Source organism: Aristolochia californica, unplaced genomic scaffold (assembly GCF_029961685.1).
Source record: "Aristolochia californica isolate CCGP_79_NKW_82.1479 unplaced genomic scaffold, dmAriCali1.0.hap1 SCAF_5, whole genome shotgun sequence".
Classification (NCBI taxonomy): domain Eukaryota; kingdom Viridiplantae; phylum Streptophyta; class Magnoliopsida; order Piperales; family Aristolochiaceae; genus Aristolochia; species Aristolochia californica.
In genome coordinates this window covers 18,634,749-18,659,483 of record NW_027182214.1, presented here as the reverse complement: position 1 = coordinate 18,659,483, position 24,735 = coordinate 18,634,749, and the positions used below count along the sequence as shown (strand labels likewise).

General features: G+C 33.7%; 1 non-coding gene across 1 annotated transcript; it reads right to left on the bottom strand.

The window, feature by feature from the left end:
- Window positions 1-18,342: 18,342 nt before the first annotated feature.
- On the bottom strand, window positions 18,343-18,449 carry LOC137966810 (small nucleolar RNA R71). The gene has a single exon (XR_011116300.1). It is a non-coding gene; the product is annotated as a small nucleolar RNA R71 (small nucleolar RNA).
- Between the last annotated feature and the right edge of the window lie 6,286 nt (window positions 18,450-24,735).

Genomic DNA, 24,735 nt, shown 5'->3' with positions numbered 1-24,735 from the left:
AAAGGTCAGCTTTTTTTAATTGAGCAAAATAATGGCTTGTTTGACTTGGGTAAATATCCCACGGCACGTTGACCCCAAAATTTAATGTTATTCTCTTTAAAAGGTTTGGATCCATAGGTCATTTTCATCTTTAACAAGTTTCAAGCATGCATATCCATTTTTTAAAACATGTGTAGAAAAATCTCTTTCTTATCAAATTCCGAGGTATTCGGGTTGAACTAGTGGAATTTCGCAAACATTGACAACAAAACTTTTGTGTTCATTTCTGGTTTGTGAATAAATTTTCTTTACTTAAATTTGTTTTGTATCTTTAAATTCTTTCCATAAGTAAACTCAAAAATTTTCATTTTGTTGTGATCTATTTGCCTTTTATCTCTTTTTTTGTTTACGAGATGAAGGGATAGTGAAAACTCAAGTTTTGATTTAAGAAAAAAGTGTACTTCTAAACTGGAAATGCACAATTCACAAATGAAGAGAGAGATATTTTGAAGAAGTGTCAGTAATTTTTAGGGATTGTAAACTCTATTTAGATTTTAAATATTCGGTTCTGCAATCGTCTGGAAAAGGGGGAGGCGGTGGATTTTTAACTTAGTTTTGACTCTCAATCCATAAGTCATTCCTTACAAAAATTTAGCCTATTACGCATGATAAATCACTTTACAATCATCTATTATCGTTATGTTAGCTTTTTCGAAATGGGCAAAATAATGGCTTGTTTGACTCGGGTAAATATCCCACCGCACGCTCACTCGAGAATTTTATGTTATTCTCATTAAAAGGTTTGGATCCATAGGTCATTTGAATCTTTAACATATTTCAATCATGCGTATTCAATTTTTAAAACATGTGTAGAAAAATCTCTTTCTTATATAATTCCGAGTTATTAGGGTTGACTAGTGGAATTTCCCTAAATATGATAACAAAACTTTTGGTTTTCATTTGTGGTGTGTGAAATTTTCTTTACTTACACTTGTTTATTGATTTAAATTCTTTCCATACATAAATTCTAAATTTTTTATTTTGTTGTGATCTTTTTGCATTTTATGTCTTTTTTTGCTTACGAGATGAAGAGAAACTGAAAACTCAATTTTTGATTTAAGAAAAAGTATACATCTAAAATTTTTGCATTTGGTATTGCTTTAAAAACTCAATTTTTGCATTTTTTATTGCTTTAAAATATTTCCATACATAAACTCTAAAATTTTCATTTTGTTGTGATCTATTTTTTCCTTTTATCATTTTGTTTCTTTACGAGATGAAGGGAAAGTGAAAAATGAAGTTTTGACTTAAGAAAAAGTATACTTCTAAAATTGAAATGCACAATGCACAAATGTAGAGAGAGATAATTCTAAAAAGTGTCTGTAATTTTTAGGGATTGTCAACTCTTTTTTTTTTTTATATATCTGGTTCTGCTATAGTCGGGAAAAAGGAGGAGGCGAAGGATTTTTAACTTAGTGTTGACTCCAAATTCATAAGTCATTCCTTACAAAAATATAGCCCGTTACGCATCATAAATCAATTTACAATCATCTATTATCATTAGGTCAGCTTTTTGGAAATGGGCAAAATAATGGCACATTTGACTCAGGTAAATATCCCACTGCACGTTCACTTGAAAATTTATTGTTATTTTTTATAAAAGGCTTGGATCCATAGGTCATTTGCATATTTAACATGTTTCAAGCATGCATATCCATTTTTTAAAACATGTGTAGAAAAATCTATTTCTTATAAATTTCTGAGCCATTAGGGTTGAACTAGTGGAATTTCCCAAACTTTAAAATTTTTATTTTGTTGTTATCTATTTGCCTTTTATATGTTTTTTTGTTTAGGAGATGAAGGGAAAGTGAAAACTCAAGTTTTGATGTAAGAAAAGAGTATACATCTAAAATGGAAATGCACAATGCATAATGCACAAATTTAGAGAGAGAAAATTCCAAAAAGTATCAGTAATTTTTAGGGATTGTAAACTCTTTTTAGTTTTTATATATCAGGTATAGCAATCGCCAGGAAAAGGGGGAAGCGGGGGATTTTTAACTGAGTGTTGACTCCCAATCCATAATTTTTTTCTTAAAAAAATATAGCCCGCTACGCATGATAAATCACTTTATAATCATTTATGATCGTAAGGTCAGCTTTTTTTGAATGAGCAAAATAATGGCTTGTTTGACTTGGGTAAATATCCCACCGCACGTTCACTCCAAAATTTAATGTTATTCTGTTTAAAAGGTTTGGATCCATAGGTCATTTGCATCTTTAACATGTTTCAAGCATGCATATCCATTTTTTAAAACATGTGTAGAAAAATCTCTTTCTTATCAAATTCCGAACTAGTGGAATTTCGCAAACATTGACAGCAAAACTTTTGTGTTCATTTGTGGTTTGTGAATAAATTTTATTTACATAAATTTGTTTATATCTTTAAATTCTTTCCATATGTACACTCTAAAATTTTAATTTTGTTGTGATCTATTTGCCTTTTATCTCTTTTTTTGTCTACGAGATGGAGGGATAGTGAAAACTCATGTTTTGATTTAAGAAAAAAGTGTATTTCTAAAATGGAAATGCACAATGCACAAATGAAGAGAGAGATATTTTGAAAAAGTGTCAGTAATTTTTAGGGATTGTAAACTCTTTTTAGATTTTAAATATCAGGTTCTGCAATCGTAGGGAAAAGGGGGAGGCGGTGGATTTTTAACTTGGTGTTGACTCCAATTCCAAAAGTCATTCCTTATAAAAATTTAGCCCGTTACGCATGATAAATCACTTTACAATCATCTATGATCGTTAGGTTAGCTTTTTGGAAATGGGAAAAATAATGGATTGTTTGACTCAAGTAAATATCCCACTGCATGTTCACTTGAGAATTTAATATTATTCTCTTTAAATGGTTTGGATTCATAGGTCATTTGCATCTTTAACATGTTTCAAGCATGCATACCATTTTTTAAAACATGTGTAGAGGAATCTCTTTCTTATAAAATTCTCAGCTATTAGGGTTGAACTAATGGAATTTCCCAAACTTGGATAACAAAAATTTTGTGTTAATTTATGGTGTGTGAATAAATTTTATTTACTTACATTTGTTTATTGCTTTAAATTCTTTCCAAACATAAAAGCTAAAATTTTCATTTTGTTGTGATCAATTGTCCATTTTTTTTTTTTTACGAGATGAAGGGAAAGTGAAAACTCAAGTTTTGATTTAAGAAAAGAGTATACATCTAAAATGGAAATGCACAATACACAATGCACAAATATAGAGAGAGATATTTCGAAAGAGTGTCAATAATTTTTAGGGATTATAAACCCTTTTCGATTTTAAATATCAGGTTCTGCAATCGTTAGGAAAAGGGGGAGGCAGTGGATTTTTAACTTAGTGTTGACTCCCAATCCATAAGTCATTCCTTACCAAAATTTAGCCCGTTACGCATGATAAATCACTTTACAATCATCTATGATCGTTAGGTCAGCTTTTTGGAAATGGGCAAAATAATGGCTTGTTCGACTCGGGTAAATATCCCACGGCACGTTCACTCCAGAATTTATTGTTATTCACTTTAAAAGGTTTGGATCCATAGGTCATTTGCATCTTTAACAAGTTTCATGCATGCATATCCATTTTTTAAAGCATGTCAGAAAAATCTTTTCTTATAAAATTTCGAGCTATTAGGGTTGAACTAGTAGAATGTCCCAAACATGCACAACAAAACTTTTGTTTTCATTTGTGGTTTGTGAATAAAATTTCTTTACTGACATTTGTTTATATCTTTATATTCTTTCCATACATAAACTTTAAAATTTTTATTTTTTTGTGATCTATTTGCCGTTTATCTCTTTTTTTGTTTACGAGATGAAAGGATTGTGAAAACTCATGTTTTGATTTAAGAAAAAAGTATACTTCTAAAATGTAAATGCACAATGCACAAATGTAAAGAGAGATATTTCAAAAAAGTGTTAGTAATTTTTAGGGATTGTAAACTCTTTTTAGATTTTAAATATCAGGTTCTGCAATCGTCAGGGAAAGGGGGAGGCAGTGGATTTTTAACTTAGCATTGACTCCCAATCCATAAGTCATTCTTTACAAAAAAATTAGCCCGTTACGCATGATAAATCACTTTACAATCATCTATGATCTTTAGGTCAGCTTTTTGGAAATGGGCAATATAATTGCTTCTTTGACTCGGGTAAATATCCCACCGCACATTCACTCCGGAATTTAATATTATTCTCTATAAAAGGTTTGGATCCATAGGTCATTTGCATCTTTAACATATTTCATGAATGCATATCCATTTTTTAAACCATGTGTAAAAAAATCTCTTTCTTATATAATTCCGAGCTATTAAGGTTGAACTAGTGGAATTTCCCAAACTTGGATAACAAAAATTTTGTGTTCATTTGTGGCGTGTGAATAAATTTTCTTTATTGAAATTAGTTTATTGCTTTAAATTTTTTCCATACATAAACTCTCAAATTTTCATTTTGTTGTGATCCTTTTGCCTTTTATGTCTTTTTATGCTTACGAGATGAAGGAAAAGTGAAAACTCAAGTTTTGATTTAAGAAAAAAATACACTTCTAAAATGGAAATGCACAATGCACAAATGTAGAGAGAGATAATTGCAAAAAGTCTCTATAATTTTTAGGGATTGGCAACTCTTTTTTGCTTTTATATATCTGGTTCTGCAATTGTCGGTAAAAAGGGGGAGGCGGGGGATTTTTAACTGAGTGTTGACTCTCAATCTATAAGTCATTCCATAAAAATATATAGCCCGTTACGCATGATAAAACACTTTACAATCATCTATGATTGTTAGGTCAGTTTTTTGTAAATGGGCAAATTAGTGGCTTGTTTGACTCGGTAAATATCCCACCGCACATTCACTTGAGAATTTAATGTTATTCTCTTTAAAAGGTTTGGATCCATTGATCATTTGTATCTTTAACAAGTTTCAAGCATGCATATGCCTTTTTTAAAACATATGTAGAAAAATCTCTTTCTTATAAAATTCCAAGCTATTAGGGTTGAACTTGTGGAATTTCCCAAACATGGATAACAAGACTTTTGTGTTCATTTATAGTGTGTGAATAAATTTTCTTTACCTACATTTGTTTATTGCTTTAAATTATTTCCATACATTAACTCTAAAATTTTTATTTTGTTGTGTTCTATTTGCCTTTTATCTTTTTTTTTGTTTACGAGATGAAGGGAAAGTGAAAACTCAAGTTTTAATTTAGGAAAAAAGTATACATCTAAAATGGAAATGCACAATGAAGAAATGTAGAGAGATATAATTCCAAAAAGTGACTATAATTTGTAGGAATTGTAAAATCTTTTTAGTTTTTATATATCAGATTCTGCAATCGTTTGGAAAAGGGGGAGGTGGGGGATTTTTAACTGAGTGTTGACTCCCAATCCATAAGTCATTCCTTAGAAAAATATAGCCCGTTACACACGATAAATCACTTTACAATCATCTATGATTGTTAGGTCAGCTTTTGGAAATGGGCAAAATAAAGGCTTGTTTGACTTGGGTAAATATCCCACCGCACGTTCACTCTAGAATTTAATGTTATTCTCATTAAAAGGTAATCCATAGGTCATTTGCATCTTTAACATATTTCATGCATGCTTATCTATTTTTTTATATCCAGTGTACAAAAATCTCTTTCTTATATAATTTATACCTATTATAGGGTTGAACTAGTGGAATCTCCCAAACTTGGATAACAAAACTTTTGTGTTCATTTGTGGTGTGTGAATAAATTTTCTTTACTTACATTTGTTTATTGGTTTAAATTCTTTCCATACATAAACTCTAAAATTTTCATTTTGTCGTGATCTATTTGCCATTTATGTCTTTTTTTGTATACCAGATGAAGGGAAAGTGAAAACTCAAGTTTTGATTTAAGAAAAAAGTATACATCTAAAATGGAAATGCACAATGCACAAATGTAGAGAGAGATAATTCCAAAAAGTGTCTAAAAGTTTTAGGGATGCTAAACTCTTTTTAGTTTTTATATAACAGGTTCTGCAATCGTCAGGAAAAAGGAGGAGCGGAGGATTTTTAACTTAGTGTTGACACCGAATCCATAAGTCATTGCTGACAAAAATATAGCCCATTATACATGATAAATCACTTTACAATCATCTATGATCGTTAGGTCAGCTTTTTGTAAATGGGCAAAATAATGGCATGGTTGACTAGGGTAAATATCCCACAGCACGTTCACTTGAGAATTTAATGTTATTCTTTTGAAAAGGTTTCTATCGATAGGCCATTTGAATCTTTAAAATGTTTCAAGCATGCATATCCATTTTTTAAAATATGTGTAGAAAAATCTATTTCTTATAAAATTCTGAGATATTAGGGTTGAACTAGTGGAATTTCCAAAACTTGGTTACAAAACTTTTGTGTACATTTGTGGCGTGAGAATAAATTTTCTTTACTTACATTTTTTTACAGCTTTAAATTCTTTCCATACATAAACTCTAAAATTTTCATTTTGTTGTGATCTATTTGCCTTTTATCTCTTTTTTTTTGTTTTCGAGATGAAGGAAAAGTGAAAACGCAATTTTTGATTTAAGGAAAGAGTATACATCTAAAATGGAAATGCAAAATTCATAATGCACAAATGTAGAGAGAGATAATTCCAAAAAGTGTCTGTAACTTTTTGGGATTGTAAACTCTTTTTAGTTTTTATATATCAGGTACTGCAATCCTCAGGAAAAGGGGGAGGCGGGGGATTTTTAACTATGTTGACTCCCAATCCATAAGTTATTCCTTACATAAATATAGCCCCTTACGCATGATAAATCACTTTACAATCTTCTATGATCGTAAGGTCAGCTTTTTGTAAATGAGCAAAATAAAGGCTTGTTTGACTCGGGTAAATATCCCACCGCACTTTCACTCTAGAATTTAATGTTATTCACTTTAAAAGGTTTGGATCCATAGGTCATTTGCATCTTTAACATGTTTCATGCATGAATATCCATTTTTTAAAACATATGCAGAAAAATCTATTTCTTATAAAATTCCGAGCTATTAGGGTTGAACAAGTGGAATTTCCAAAACGTGGACAACAACACTTTTGTGTTCATTTGTGCTTTGTGACTAAATTTTCTTCATTTACATTTGTTTATATCTTTAAATTCTTTTCATACATAAACTCTAAAATTTTCATTTAAGAAAAAATTATACTTTTAAAATGGAAATGCACAAAGAGATATTTCAAAAAAGTGTCAGTAATTTTTAGGGATTATAAACCCTTTTTCGATTTTAAATATTAGGTTCAACAATCGTCACGAAAAGTGGGAGGCGGTGGATTTTTTACTTAGTGTTGACTCCCAATCCATAAGTCATTTCTTACAAAAATTTAGCCCGTTACTCATGATAAATCACTTTACAATCATCTATGATTTTTAGGTCAGCTTTTTGGAAATCAGCAAAATAATGGCTCGTCGACTCGGGTAAATATCCCACCTCACGTTCACTCTAGAATTTAATTTTATTCTCTTTAAAATTTTTCGATCCATATGTCATTTGCATCTTTAACATGTTTCAAGCATGCATATCTATTTTTTAAAACATGTGTAGAAAAATCTCTTTCTTATAAAATTCCGTGCTTTTAGGGTTGAACTAGTGGAATTTCCAAAACTTGGATAACTAAACTTTTATGCTCATTTGTGGTGAGTGAATAAATTTTCTTTACATATATTTGTTTATTGCTTTAAATTCTTTCTATACATAAACTCTTAAATTTTCATTTTGTTGTGATCTATTTATTTCTTTTTTTGTTAACGAGATGAAGGGAAAGTGAAAACTCAGGTTTTGATTTAAGAAAAAAGTATACATCTAAAATGGAAATGCACAATACACAAATGTAGAGAGAGATAATTCCAAAAAGTGTCTGTAATTTTTAGGGATTGTAAAATCTTTTTTGTTTTTATATATCAGGTTCTGCAATCGTTAGGAAAAGGGGGAGGCGGCGGATTTTTAACTGAGTGTTGACTCCCAATCCATAAGTCATTCCTTACAAAAATTTAGTCTGTTACGCATGATAAATCACTTTACAATCATCTATAATCATTAGGTCAGCTTTTTTGAAATGGGCAAAATAATGGCTTGTTTGACACGGGTAAATATCCAACCGCACGTTCACTCCAGAATTTAATGTTATTCTCTTTAAAAGGTTTGGATCCATAGGTCATTTGCATCTTTAACAAGTTTCAAGCAAGCATATCTATTTTTTAAAACGTGTAGAAAAATCTCTTTCTTATATAATTTCGAGCTATTAGGGTTGAACTAGTGGAATTTCCTAAACTTGGATAACAAAACTTTTGTGTTCATTTGTGGTGTGTGAATAAATTTTTTTTACTTATATTTTTTTATTGCTTGAAATTCTTTCCATACATAGACTCTAAAATTTTCTTTTTGTTGTGATTTATTTGCGTTTTAGCTTTTTTTTTTTCTAAGATGAAGGGAAAATGAAAACTCAAGTTTTGATTTAAGAAAAAAGTATACATCTAAAATAAAAATGCACAATGTACAAATGTAGACAAAGATAATTCCCAAAGTGTCAGTATTTTTAGGGGATTGTAAAATCTTTTTAGTTTTTATATATCAGGTTCTGCAATCATCCAGAAAAGGGGGAGGCAGGGGATTTTTAACTGAGTGTTGACTCCCAATCCATAAGTCATTCCGTAAAAAAATATAGCCCGTTACACATGATCAATCACTTTACAATCATCTATGATCGTTAGGTCAGCTTTTTGTAAATGGGCAAAATAATGGCTTGTTTTACTCGGGTAAAAATCCCACTGCATGTTCACTTGAGAATTTAATGTTATTCTCTTTAAAAGATTTGGATCCATAGGTCATTTGCATCTTTAACATGTTTCAAGCATTCATTTGCATTTTTTAAAACATGTGTAGAAAAATCTCTTTCTTATAAAATTCCGAGCTATAAGGGTTGAACAAGTTGAATTTTCGAAACTTGGATAAAAAAACTTTTGTGTTCATTTGTGGTGTGTAAATAAATTTTCTTTACTTACATTTTCTTATTGCTTAAAATTCTTTCCATACATAATCTCTAAAATTTTTATTTTGTTGTGATCTATTTGCCTTTTATCTCTTTTTTTGTTTACGAGAGGAAGGGCAAGTGAAAACTCTAGTTTTGTTTTAAGAAAAAAGTATACATATAAAATCGAAAGGCACAATATACAAATGTATAGAGAGATAATTCCAAAAAGTGTCAGTAAGTTTTAGGGATTGTAAACTCCTTTTAGTTTTTATATATCAGGTTCTGCAATAGTCGGGAAAAGGGGGAGTGAGGGATTTTTAACTGTGTGTTGACTCCCAATCCATAAGTCATTCCTTAAAAAATAATATAGCCCATTATGCATGATAAATCACTTTACAATCATCTATGATTGTTTGGTCAACTTTTTGTAAATGAACAAAGTAATGGCTAGTTTGATATGGGTAAATATCCTGCCACACGTTCACTTCAAAATTTAATGTTATTTACTTTAAAAGGTTTGGATCCATAGGTCATTTGCATATTTAACATGTTTAGATCATGTGTATCCATTTTTTGAAAACATGTGTAGAAAAATCTCTTTCTTATAAAATTTTGAGCTATTATGGTTAAACTTGTGGAATTTCCCAAACTTGGATAACAAAACTTTGGTGTTCATTTGTGGTGTGTGAATGAATTTTCTTGACTTACATTTGTTTATTATTTTAAATTCTTTCAATACATAAACTCTAAAATTTTCATTTTTTTGTGGTCTATATGCCTTTTATATCTTTTTTTGTTTCCAAGAGGATGGGAAAGTGAAAATTCAAGTTTTGATTTAAGAAAAAAGTATACATCCAAAATGGAAATGCACAATACACAAATGTAGAGAGAGATAATTCCATTAAGTTTTTGTAACTTCTAGGGATTGCAAACTCTTTTTTGTTTTTAAATATCAAGTTTTGCAATCGTCAAGAAAAAGGGGCGGCGGGGGATTTTTAACTTAGTGTTCCCTACCAATCCTTAAGTCATTCCTTAAAAAATTATAGCCCGTTACGCATGATAAATCACTTTACAATCATTTATGATCGTTAGGTCAGCTTTTTGTAAATGGGCAAAATAATGGCTTGCTTGACTCTGGTAAATATCCCACCGCACGTTCACTTGAGAATTTAATGTTATTTTCTTTAAAAGGTTTGAAACCTTAGGTCATTTGCATCTTTAACATGTTTCAAGCATGTATATCCATTTTTTAACACGTGTAGAAAAATCTGTTTCTTATAAAATTCCGAGCTATTAGGGTTGAACTAGTGGTATTTTCCAAACTTGGATAACAAAAATTTTGTGTTCATTTGTGGTGTGTGAATAATTTTTTTTACTTAAATTTGTTTATTGATTTAAATTCTTTCCATACATAAACTCTAAAATTTTCATTTTGTTGTGATCTATTTGCATTTGATCTTTTTTTTTGTTTAGGAGATGAAGGGAAAGTGAAAACTCAAATTTTGATTTAAGAAAAAAGTATACATCTAATATGGAAATGCATAATGCACAAATGTTGATAGAGATAATTCCAAAAAGTTTCGGTAATTGTTAGGGATTGTAAACTCTTTTTATTTTTTATATATCAGGTTCTGCAATCGTCGGGAAAAATGGGGAGGCAAGGGATTTATAACTGAGTGTGGACTCCCAATCCATAAGTCATTCCTTACAAAAATTTAGCCTATTACGCATGTTACATAACTTTATAATCATCTATGATCGTTAGGTCAACTTTTTGTAAATGGGCACAATAATGGCTTGTTTGACTCGGGAAAATATCCCACCGCACGTTTCTTTAATAATTTAATGTTATTCTCTTTAAAAGATTTGGATCCATAGGTGATTTGCATCTTTAACATGTTTTGTGCATTCATATCCATTTTTTAAAACATGTTTAGAAAAATATTTTTCTTATAAAATTCTGAGCTATACAGGTTGAACTAGTGGAATTTCCCAAACTTGGATAACAAAACTTTTGTGTTCATTTGTGGTGAGTGAATAAATATTCATTACTTACATTAGTTTATTGCTATAAATTCTTTCCTTACATAAACTCTAAAATTTTCATTTTGTTGTGAACTATTTGCCTTTTATCTCTTTTTTTGTTTACGAGATGAAGGGAAAGTCAAAACTCATGTTTTGATTTAAGAAAAAAGTATACAATTGAAATGGAAATCCAGAACGCACAAATGTAGAGAGAGATAATTCTAAAAAGTGTCTGAAATTTTTAGGGATTGTAAACTCTTTTTAGTTTATATATATCTAGTTATGCAATCTTCGGGAAAAGGGGAAAGCAAGGAATTTTTAACTAAATTTTGACACCCAATCCGTTACACAGGATAAATCACTTTACAATCATATATGATTATTAGGTCAGCTTTTTCTAAACGGACAAAATAATGGCTTGTTTGACTCGGGTAAATATCCCACCGCACGTTCACTTGAGAATTTAATGTTATTCTCTTTAAAAGGTTCGGATCCATAGGTCATTTGCATCGTTAACTTGTTTCAAGCATGCATATCCAATTTAAAAAACATGTGTAGAAAAATCTCTTTCTTATAAAATTCCGAGCTATTATGGTTGAACTTGTGGAATTTCCCATACTTGGATAACAAAACTTTTGTGTTCATTTGTGGTGTGTGAATGAATTTTCTTTATTTACATTGGTTTATTGCTTTAAAATCTTTCCATACATAAACTCTAAAATTTTCATTTTGTTGTGATCTATTTGCCTTTTATCTCTTTTTTTTTAATGAGATGAAGGGAAAGTGAAAACTCAAGTTTTATTTATGAAAAAATATACATCTAAAATGAAAATTCAAAATGCACAAATTTAGAGAGAAATAATTCCTAAAAGTGTCAGTAATTTTTAGGGATTGTAAACTCTTTTTAGTTTTTATATATCAAGGTCTGCTATCGTGGGGAAAAAGTGGGATGCGGGGGATTTTTAACTGAGTGTTGACTCCCAATCCATAAGTCATTTATTTCAAAAATATATCCCGTTACGCATGATAAATTACTTTACAATCATCTATGATCGTTAGGTCAGCTTTTTTGAAATGGGCAAAATAATGGCTTGTCTGAATCGAGTAAATATCCTACCGCGAGTTCATTCGATAATTTAAAATTATTCTCTTTAAAAGGTTTGGATCCATAGATCATTTGCATCTTTAACAAGATTCAAGCAAGCATATCAATTTTTTAAAACATGTGTAGAAAAATCTCTTTCTTATAAAATTCCGAGCTTTAGGGTTGAACTATTGGAATTTCCCAAACTTGGATAACAAAACTTTTGTGTTCATTTGTGCTGTGTGAATAAATTTTATTTTCTTACATTTATTTTTGCTTTAACTTCTTTCCAAACATAAACTCAAAAATTTTCATTTTGTTGTAATCTATTTTCCGTTTATCTCTTTTTTTGTTTACGAGATGAAGGGAAAGAGAAAACTCAAGTTTTGATTTAAGAAAAAAGTATACATCTAAAATTGAAATGCAAAATACACAAATGTAGAGAGAGATAGTTCCAAAAAGTGTCACTAATTTTTAGGGATTGTAAACTCTTTTTAGTTTTTATATATCAGATTCTGCAATCGTCGGGAAAAGAGGGAGGCAGGGGATTTTTAACTGGGTGTTGACTCCCAATCCATAAGTCTTTCCTCTCAAAACTATAGCCCGTTACTCATGATAAATCACTTTACAATCATTTATGATCGTTAGGTCTACTTTTTGTAAATTTTCAAAATAATGGTTTGTTTGACTCGGGTAAATATCCCACCACATGTTCACTTGAGAATTTAATGTTATTCTCCTTAAAAGGTTTGTATCCATAGGTCATTTACATCTTTAACATATTTCAAGTATGCATATCTATTTTTTTAAACTTGAGTAGAAAAATCTCTTTCTTTTAAAATTTCGAGCTATTAGGGTTGAACTAGTGGAATTTCCCAAACTTGGATAACAAAACTTTTGTGTTCATTTGTGGTGGGTGAATCAATTTTATTTACATAAATTTGTTTATTGCTTAAAATTCTTTCCATACACAACTCTAAAATTTTCATTTTGTTGTGAACTATTTGCCTTTTATCTCTTTTTTTTTTGTTTATGAGATGAAGGGAAAGTGAAAACTCAAGTTTTGGTTTATCAAAAAATTATACATCTAAAATGGAAATGAACAATGCACAAATTTAGAGAGAGGTAATTCCAAATATTGTCTTTGATTTTTAGGGATTGTAAACTCTTTATAGTTTTTATATATCAGGTTCTATAATCGTCGGGAAAAGGGGGAGGCGGGGGATTTTTAACTGAGTGTTGACGCCCATTCCATAAGTCATTCCTTACAAAAATATATCCATTTACACATGATAAATCACTTTACAATCATCTTATCATTAGGTCAGCTTTTTGTAAATGTACTAAATAATGGCTTGTTTGACTCGGGTAAATATCCCACCACACCTTCACTTGAGAATTTAATGTTATTCTTTTTAAAAGGTTTGGATCCATTGGTCATTTTCATATTTAACATGTTTTAAGCATGCATTTCCATTTTTTAAAACATCTGTTGGAAAATCTCTTTCTTATAAAATTCCGAGCTATTAGGGTTACTAATGGAAATTTCCAAAACTTGGATAACAAAACTTTTCTATTCATTTGTGGTGTGTGAACAAATTTTCTTTACTTACATTTGTTTCTTGCTTTAACTTCTTTCCATACATAAACTCTAATATTTTCATTTTGTTGTGATCTATTTGCCTTTTATCTCTTTTTTGTTTTCAAGTTGAAGGGAAAGTGAAAACTCAAGTTTTGATTTAAGAAAAAAGTATACATCTAAAATGGAAATTCACAATGCACAATGTAAAAATGTAGAGAGAGATAATTCAAAAGAGTGTATGTAATTTTTAGGGATTGTAAAGTCTTTTTAGTTTTTATATATCAGGCTCTGTTATCATAGGGAAAAGGGGGATGCGGAGGATTTTTAACTGAGTGTTGACTCCCAATCCTTAAGTCATTCCTTACAAAAATATAGCCCGTTATGCATGATAAATCACTTTACAATCATTTATGATTGTTAGGTCAGATTTTTGTAAATGGGAAAAATCATGGCTTTTTTGACTCGGGTAAATATGCCACTGCATGTTCACTTGAGAATTTTATTTTATTCACTTTAAAAGGTTTGGATCCATAGGTCATTTGCATCTTTAACATGTTTCAAGTATTGTATCCATTTTTTAAAACATGTGCAGAAAAATCTCTTTCTTTTAAAATTTTGAGCTATTAGGGTTGAATTAGTGGAATTTCCCAAACTTGGTTAACAAAACTTTAGTGGTCATTTGTGGTGTGTGAATAAATTTTCTTTACTTACATTTGTTTCTTGCTTTAAATTTTTTCCATACATGAAATCTAAAATTTTCATTTTGTGGTGATCTATTTGCCTTTTGTCTCTTTTTTTGTTTACGAGATGAAGGGAAAGTGAAAACTCACGTTTTTATTTAAAAAAAGTATACATCTAAAATGGAAATGCACAATGCACAAATTTAGAGAGAGATAATTCCAAAAAGTGTCTATAATTTTTAGGGATTGTAAACACTTTTTAGTTTTTATATTTCATGTTCTGTAATTGTCGGGAAAAGGGGGAGGCGAGGGATTTTTAACTGAATGTTGACTCCCATTCCATAAGTCATTCCTTACAAAAATATATCCCGTTACGCTTGATTAATCACTTTACAATCATATATGATGATTAGGTCAGCTTTTTGTAAATGGGCAAAATAATGGCTTGTTTGACTCGGGTAAATATCCCACCGCACATTCAATTGAGAATTTAATGTTATTCTCTTTAAAAGGTTAGGATCCATAGGTCACATGTTTCAAGAATGCATATCCATTTTTTAAAACATGTGTAGAAAAATCTCTTTCTTATAAAATTCCGAACTATTAGGGTTGAACTAGTGGAATTTCCCAAACTTGGTTAACAAAACATTTCTGTTCATTTGTCATGTGTGAATAAATTTTCTTTACTTACATTTGTTTATTCCTTTAACTTCTTACCATCCATAAACCCTAATATTTTCATTTTGTTGTGATCTGTTTGCCTTTTATCTCTGTATTTGTTTTCGAGATGAAGGGATAGTGAAAACTCTAGTTTTTATTTAAGAAAAAAATATACATCTATAATAGAAATGCACAATGCGCAATGCACAAATGTAGAGAGAGATAATTCCAAAAAGTGTCTATATTTTTTAGGGATTGTAAACTATTTTAGTTTTTATATATCAAGTTCTGCAATCGTGGGGAAAAGGGGGATGCGGGGGATTTTTAACTTAGTGTTGGGTTCCAATCCATAAGTCAATCCTTACAAAAATATAGGCTATTACGCATGATAAATCACTTTACAATCATCTATGATCATTAGGTTTGTAAATGGGCAAAATAATGGCTGGTTTGACTTGGGTAAATATCCCACTACACGTTCACTTGAGAATTTAATGTTATTCACTTTAAAAGGTTTGGATCCATAGGTCATTTTCATCTTTAATATATTTCAAGCATGCATATCCATTTTTTAAAACATGTGTAGAAAAATTTTTCTTATAAAATTCCGAGCTATTGGGGTTGAAATAGTCAAATTTTTGAAACTTGGATAACACAACTTTTGTGTTCATTTGTGGTGTGTGAATAAATTTTCTTTACTTACATTTGTTTATTGCTTTAAATTCTTTCCATACATAGACTCTAAAATTTTCATTTTGTTGTGATCTGTTTGCCTTGTATCTCTTTTTTTTGTTTACGAGATGAAGGGAAAGTGAAAACTCAAGTTTTGATTTAAGAAAAAAGTATACAACTAAAATGTAAATGCACAATGCACAAATGTAGAGAGAGATAATTCTAAATAGTTTCTGTAATTTTTAGGGATTGTAAACTCAGGTTCTGCAATCGTCGGGAAAAGGGGAGGCGGGGAATTTATAACTGAGTCTTGACTCCCAATCCATTAGTCATTCCTGACAAAAATATAGCCCGTTGATAGATGCCAGATTCTGAAATGGGAACTAGGTTAATTATAATAGAATAACCCTTATAATTGTATTATAGGTGGTTATTTATCGGTTTTCAAATGAAACATCCATTTATTGAATTTGGCATTAATCAATGCTTATATTGCATATTTTTCACTCCAAAATTATATTTCATTGTTTTTAGGGTTTATTTATTTCTGAAATGATTTTTACGGATTCAATTATGGAATTTCAGGAGAATTTTGGTGAGAAGGAGATATTTACAAAAATGCCATTAGTGAACGAGAGAGATTTTTAGGGCAAAATCTATCAGTAGAAAGGAGAGCTCGATGGGGAGAATGGGAAGGAGCCACTGACCGAAAGAAGAGAGACCCGAGAGGATTTCACTCTCAGCCATCGTTTACCATGCGCCACCGTCATCCACCGCTGTCTGGCAACCAAGAACAGACCCGAGGAGAGCTCGAGAGAGTCTCCGTTGCGGGGAGTTCGACACTGCCATTTTCTGCTAGCCAGGCCTAGAGATAACTCGAGAGGGCTCCTCTGGCGTTGATTATGCTTTTTCGACCACTTCCTGGGCCTAGTCCGACTACGACTGTGCCTCGAGAGAGCTGGTCAGAGGATTTTACTTCCATCTCGTCTTCCGCCGCACCACCTCCTCCGGTGCCGATTTCGATTCCTCTTCGCGGGCGTCACATCCACTTTCGGCTGCTCGCTTCTACAACCCGAAGCCCTTAATTTCTGGAAATTGCAGCAACCATGAGAACGGAATTGCTGCTTGAGCGAGAGGAAAAAGAAGGGGAGTAATCCATCATTTTTTAATTTAATTAGTTTCCTATAGTTTGAACTTAGGTTTGAATGTCTATTAAATTTGATTTGAGAATTAATGTTTATTGAATATTTGTTTTCCAAATTTTTTGAGTAATTAGCTAGTTTGGGTAATATTATAATTTAGGTTGGATTCTGGTATAATCCGATCTTTTTCTTTAACTCTAGGCGCCCGAGAGGGGCTAGACGCAAGGATTGAGAATCTGGATTCGTGGTTACGTGCCACTCGAGAGAGGCACGAATTACGCTAAAATCCAGAGTTGATGTTTCCTATTGTGCAAGTAGTTAATTAGATCATTGCTTGATAATTTAGGATATAATCAGTGTTTAGTTCATATTAATTCATCATATTTTGTTAGGCTAGTTGACTGAAGAATACACAAAATTCAGTCCTCCTTGTGGATATGACCCTCGCTTCTCGCTAGATTACATGAACGATTCGTACACTTGTGAGGTATAAAAGCCGATGTAATTAAATTTCACATCAAGTTTTTGGCGCAGTTGCCGGGGAGGCACGTATTAAGTGTATTTCTTTGTTCTCCATGGTCTTAGGTTAGATTTATTTTCCTGCTTTCATAATTTTTTGTTTTTGTTTTATCTCGATAATTTTGTATGGAGTTATTTTTATTTCTTCTAGTTAGTTCGTATTTTCAGTAGTTAGTTTGTTAGCATAATTTGATAGATAGTTTTGTTTCTTTTTGTGTTTTTATGCACGGGCCGCTCCCAAGGTAAACCATTAGCTTCCTTTGTTGAAGAGGTAGAACATATTTTTAGGGAAACACCAGAAGTCAAGTTAGGAGCTACCATGGCCAATCAGGGTGAACCATTACAGTTACCTGCAGCAGGTGACCGTAGAGCCCTGAGGGATTATTCTATCCCATCCAACTTCACATCACCTTCTTGCATTATATTGCCACCCACTACTGCTGCCAGTTATGAGTTGAAACCGGGTGTAATCCAACTCCTCCCTATATTCTATAGGTTGGAGAAGGAGGACCCTTATTACCACACCAGAAGTCAAGTTAGGAGCTACCATGGCCAATCAGGGTGAACCATTACAGTTACCTGCAACAGGTGGCCGTAGAGCCCTGAGGGATTATTCTATCCCATCCAACTTCACATCACCTTTTTGCATTATATTGCCACCCACTACTGCTGCTAGTTATGAGTTAAAACCGGGTGTAATCCAACTCCTCCCTATATTCTATAGGTTGGAGAAGGAGGACCCTTATTACCACATCAAGGAATTCTTAGATATCTGTGCGACTTTCAAATTCCATAATTTCTCAGATGACTCTATCCGGTTAAGACTTTTTCCATTTTCACTTAAGGATAAGGACAAGTCTTGGCTTAATTCCTTAGAGGTGGGCAACATTACTTCATGGGACACATTAGTCACGAAATTTTTGTCCAAGTACTTTCCCATTCGGAGAACTACAACCCTCAAGAGAGAAATCTCAAACTTTATGCAGCAGGAGGGTGAACAGTTTTATGAGGCTTGGGAGAAACGGAAAGATTTGATCCGTAGGTGTCCGCATCATGGGTTTGAGAAATATAATTTAGTGCAATACTTTTATCAAGGTCTTACACCCCAGGTTAGATCCATGGTAGATGCAATCAGTGGTGGGAGTTTGATGGGTAAGAGTGCTAGTGAGGCGTGGGACTTCTTTGAAACGTTGAGTGATCAAACCGGAATGATCCTTTTTCGGAAACATATAATCTGGGTTGAGCTAGACACCCAAATTTCTCATGGTCCAAGGGCCCACAGGTTTACTAAACCCCAAGCTCCATGCCCACACTTCACTCAACAGCCATTGATTCCACAAAAACCTTCACTTGAGGATACACTTCAACTATTCATGCAGAATACAAAGCCTTCATTGCTAAACTTGAAATGCAAGTGAGTCAGTTGGCCAGCCACTTCAGTGAACAAGCACAAAATAGACTCCCGAGTCAAACCATTCATAACCCCAAAAGCACACATGATAGTGGGTCGAGTTCCAATCCCCACCATGAGCAAGCCAAAACCATACCACCCTTAGGAGTGGTTGTGAGTTGAACAATGGGGTAGGGACTGCTAAGTCTAAGGAGTCAAAGGATGACAATGGGGATACATCATTGAGTGAAGAACCTCCAAGTTCTCCACCAACAACCAGACAGATCCTAACCAAGTCCCACCAACTCCTTATCCGCCGAGGTTATCGGGCCCACCTAGGAAAGGAGATAGCATGCATGAAACGTTGAAACTATTTAGTAAGGTTCACATTAACATTCCACTTCTTGATGCTATTAGGGAAGTCCCTGCCTATGCCCGATTTTTGAAAGACCTTTGTACACAGAAGAGAAAACAACATGTTAACAAAAAGGTCTTTCTTACTGAGAATGTAAGCTCAATTCTGAAGCACAACACTCCTCCTAAAGTTAAAGATCCTGGATGCCCCACAATTTCATGTTTCATTGGTGAACATACCATCCAAAGAGCTCTTCTTGACTTAGGGGCAAGTGTGAATTTGCTTCCTTTCTTCGTGTACCAGCAATTAGGTTTGGGGGAATTGAAGCCTACCCCCATCACACTTCAACTAGCTAACCATTCTGTCAAGATACCACGAGGAATAGTTGAAGATGTTTTGATAAAAGTGGACAAATTTCTATTCCCGGTTGATTTCATTGTTCTTGATATAGAACCAGTAGTCAATGTGACCAACCAAATTCCTGTCATCCTAGGACGTCCCTTCTTAGCCACATCTAATGTTGTCATTCATTGTAAAAGTGGTGAGTTGGAGTTGTCTTTTGGAAATTTTAAGGTCTCGATGAATGTGTTTAATGTCAGGCACCATCCACTTGAGTCTGATGATCTAAGTCCTGCATTTAAGATAGAGACTGTTATGCTTGATGATGAATCCGCTCTTGAATCTTTTGAGTCTTACATAACATCTTTAGACATGGACTATTTTGATGAGGAAACATATTTCCAAGAGGTTGACTCTTTACTCATTTTTGTACCTCTGTTGGAGGAAGCTTATGAGGTTGTCATAACTAATCATCCACAGGATCTTCATCTTGACTTGGACAAACCTCTTGGAACTTCCAAGCTAGATCTTAAGCCACTTCCTCCCACGATGAAGTATGCGTTCTTGGGGCCCATGAACTCATTGATAGTCATTATTGCCTCTGATTTGAGTACTGAGCAGGATGAATAATTGACTGAATTTTTACAAGCATAGAGAGATGCATTGGGGTGGACTCTTAATGCCTTAAAAGGGATTAATCCCTCCATATGCATGCATCGTATTCATTTGGAGGAGACTCACGTGAGATACAATGTAGGTTAAATCCCCATATGCAGGAGGTTGTGAGAGAAGAAGTCATCAGGTTGCTTGTGTCAGGCATCATTTACCCTATTTCTGGTAGCACATGGGTGAGTCCAATTCAAGTTGTCCCTAAGAAATGGGGGATAACGATAATGAAAAATGAGAGTGGTGAATTGATTCCCACAAGAACCAAGTGGCGTGTCTGCATTGACTATAGAAAACTTAATTCCGCCACTAGGATAGATCACTGCCCACTACCTTTCATTGATCAGATGCTAGAGCGATTTCTTCTTAGATGGATACTCCTACTACAATCAAATTCTCATTGCTCCAGAAGACTAGGAAAAGACCACATTCACGTGTCCATTTGGCACCTTTGCTTACAGACGCATGCCTTTTGGTTTATGCAGTACGCCCGCCACTTTCCAACGGTGCATGATGAGTATCTTTTCTGACATGATTGGTGACTTTTTAGAGGTCTTTATGGATAAATTTTCTATGTTTGGCTCTAGCTTTGAGACATGTTTGTACAATATTTCACTCGTATTGTCCCGTTACTTTAAGTCCAATTTAGTCTTGAATTGGGAGAAATGCCACTTCATGGTCAAAGAAGGAATTGTTTTAGGACATGTAGTGTCTGAGAGGGGTATCAAAGTGGACAAAGCCAAGGTTGACCTAATTTCCAATCTACAACCACCTACTTCTATGAAGGGAGTGCTTCTTTCCTTGGCCATGCTGGGTTCTATAGGCGCTTCATTAAGGACTTTAGCAAAATTTCTCGTCCTTTGACGAATTTCCTTGCTCAAGATGTTGCTTTTGCCTTTGATGAGGTATGTAATCATGCTTTTGAGACATTGAAGAAATGTTTGTCCACTGCACCCATTGTCCAACCCCCTACTTGGTCTTTGCCTTTTGAGTTGATGTGTGATGCCTCTGATTATGCATTGGGGGGGGGGGGGGGGGGGGGGGGGGGGCTGTTTTGGGGCAAAAGGCGGATAAAATTCCTTGTGTCATTCAGTATGTTTGCCGCACTCTTCATGATGCTCAATTGAATTACACTACCACTGAGAAGGAGTTGCTAGCTGTTGTGTTTGCCTTAAACAAATTCAGATCATATATGTTAGGGTCAAAGGTTATAGTGTTCACTGATCATTCTACTTTGAAGTACTTATTATCCATCAAGGACACTAAACATCGCTTGATTAGATGGATCTTGCAATTGCAAGAATTTGACCTTGAGATTCGAGATAAGAAGGGTTGTGAGAATGTTGTTGCTGATCATCTTTCTAGGATTTGTGTAGCACCTCAGGAAGGATCCCTTCCTTTAAATGATTCTTTCCCAGATGAACAACTTCTCCAAGTATCCCAGTTGCCTTGGTTTGCTGACATAGTCAACTATATTTTAACTCATAAGATTCCTGATTATTGGAGTAAACAAGATTGGTTGAAATTCTTTTCCCAAGTCAAACATTTTTTTTGGGATGACCCTTATTTGTTCAAGGTGTGTCCTGACCAAGTCATTAGGCGTTGTGTACCTGAGCAAGACTTTGCCAACATTCTTGAGTTTTGTTATTCCCACACATGTGGTGGACATTTTGGTGCTAGAAAGACCACAGATAAAGTCATGCAAAGTGGTTTCTATTGGCCTTCATTATTTAGAGAACCCATGAGTTTTTTTGTGTGTGTGATAGATGCCAATGGACTGGTTGTTTGTCTCGGAAGAACATGATGCCTCTTAACCCCATTCTTATTGTTGAATTGTTTGATGTGTGGGGTATTGACTTCATGGGTCCTTTTCCTATCTCGTTCAGCTATCAATACATCCTTGTTGTTGTTGAATATGTCTCTAGATGGATTGAAGCTATTGCATGTAAGACAAATGATCAAAAAGTGGTGGTAGTCTTTAATTGGGTTGGTACCCCGAGAGCGATCATTAGTGATGGAGGATCTCATTTTTGTAACAGAGAATTTGAGACCTTGCTGAGAAAATACTCCATCACTCATCGGGTGTCCACTCCGTACCATCCGTAAACTTGTGGTCAAGTGGAAATCTCTAATAGGAGATCAAACGGATTTTGGAGAAGTCGGTTCGCTTTGATAGGAAAGATTGGTCCACTCGATTGGACAATGCTTTATGGGCCTATCGAACCGCTTATAAGAGTCCTATTGGGATGTCTCCATTTCACCTAGTGTTCGGCAAAGCATGTCATCTACCTATTGAGCTTGAGCATAGAGCTTATTGGGCCATTAAGGCTTTGAATTTTGATTCGATTCAAGCGGGTGACGAGAGGAAATTGCAATTGAATGAGTTGGAGGAGACACGTCATGATGCTTATGAGAATGCCAAATTGTATAAGGAATGAACAAAGCTTTTACATGATAAATCTATTTTTCGCAAGTCTTTTATTTTTGGGCAGAATACTTTATAACTCACGGTTGCATTTGTTTCCAGAGAAGCTGAGATCCAAATGGCCAGGTCCATTTGAGGTTACACAGGTGTTTCCTCATGGCGTTGTTGATATCCGCAATCATGAAGATGGGTCGGTCTTCAAAGTTAATGGTCAGATGCTCAAACCATATCTTGAGAATGTCCCCACACCAGAGGAGGTGATGGTGATTTTCTTGGAGGAACCTGTCCATTCATCTGGATTGCGTCAGAGTCTTCCTTACGACTATAAACTTAGCACATTGTGGGCAATCCCCACATTTCTATCCCTTTGTACATTACAATTTTTATTTTTGTTTTATTCATTCTTATTGGGATAACCTTTGGTGTACTCTGGTCTTGATTGATTGGAGGTCTGCAGGTGATGCCGGCCCCGTCATGGACTCGGGGTACTCTCTTTCTGGCTAAGAGTGTAAATGGTTCGGGTAGTCGATGACCAGACTTTTGGTCCCTAGTTTGAGAGGTCTGTACTCAAACAACCATTTTGGGATTGACCATTTCAAACTTGAAGTATTGAATAAAAACCTATTGTGAGTAACTCAAAGACTTGTGTTCAGTGCGTGATTCCTGCTGCCTTCAGTGGCCAGTCACACAGAGATTTCTTCAAAGTGATGTGGGATAGCAGTTTCATCTACAGATGATTACCTACGGGCACAACTGATACGAGTAAACCTTCTTCGAGGGAGACTATGTATCATTCCAGGGGGTCTTTATTGACTCTTCGGTATTATTGTTAATGACCAAACACGTATGGTCCCACCTATGGATTTAGGAGCCCCGAGGGAGCTTAACCCTTACTCTGCTGGTGTATAACCAACTAAGCTATGAGTCAACTAGAGTATAATCAGATATTTTTGTGATTGTTAGTTGGTTTGTTTGTTTTAACTTTTCCTCATTGAGGATAATGTCAGATTTAGGTTTTTTTTTTTTTTGGGGGGGGGGGGGGGGGGGGGGGGGGGGGGAGCGGCTCTTTCGAGTCTTAGCAATGATTTTCTTTTGATTTGTGTTCGTGGTTTTCAAATTACTCATCTTAGTATGTGGTTAACTTTAGTAGAGTTAAGATAAGTTGCTCAAATGTGTTTCATAGTATGTGGAAAACTATGTAGAATATGCATATTAGAAATCTAATATCATTTGTTGTGATCCATGAGAATTCAGTGGATAACTTACTATTGTATTAGACTTGGAACTTAGTTGCAAAAGAGTACATGTAAATCTAGTGTTGATCTATGTTAGTCAGAATAGTCTTGTATGCCTATTTGATCTTATTCTTTTTTATATCTCAGTGAAATTCTTTGTTGTAATGTATGAATGCAAATGGAAATGCTCTTTCTTGCAAAAGACAGATAACCTCAAAAACAGCCTGGCCAAACCCAGGGACATGCACCAGAACAATCGGTTACTTAAAAAATAAGTGCATGTGCAGTGAGGACGAATACAAAATGGTGGTAATACCAAAACTATTCAGTGAAAAACAATTATTATGCTGGTAATAGCCAAAAATGGGTTTCAATCTGGAAGCAATGAATTTCCTTAACTTTGATGATGAATTGTAAGTTGAAAGAAGTTGCAAGTCAAGATTGAAATATGTATACTTCTTTTGTGAGATTGTTAGACAACAGGCTTACTCTACTATTTTCTCTTAATTGTGATGTGACCAGGATTTTATTGTTATCTGTTGCCTCTTTGTTCTGTTGAAGTAATTGTTTAGGGGTCACATTGGTTCAGGTGGAGTACCTGTGAGTGTATTTGGATTGATAATGTGTTATATTTTACACAGGCTTTCAAATTGAGCAGGGTTTCAAATGATTTTTAGACATTTTACGTTACTAAGTGTTAGTCATATGCTAATGAGGAGTAGATTTTCTTTAGTTTTCTTTTTATATTGTTGATTTAGATGAATTTTGTGGGTAAATTCCATGTAAACCCTCACGAGGCACAACTCGTCCACTACCTTAAAGTAGGGGTTTAACGGCTTGTTGCATATGCTAAATGCAATCGTGTTCCCTACGAAAGTAGCATTTTGTTTTTCTAGGCTTAATTTTGGTTCTTTTATTGTTTTGCAAGGGACTAGC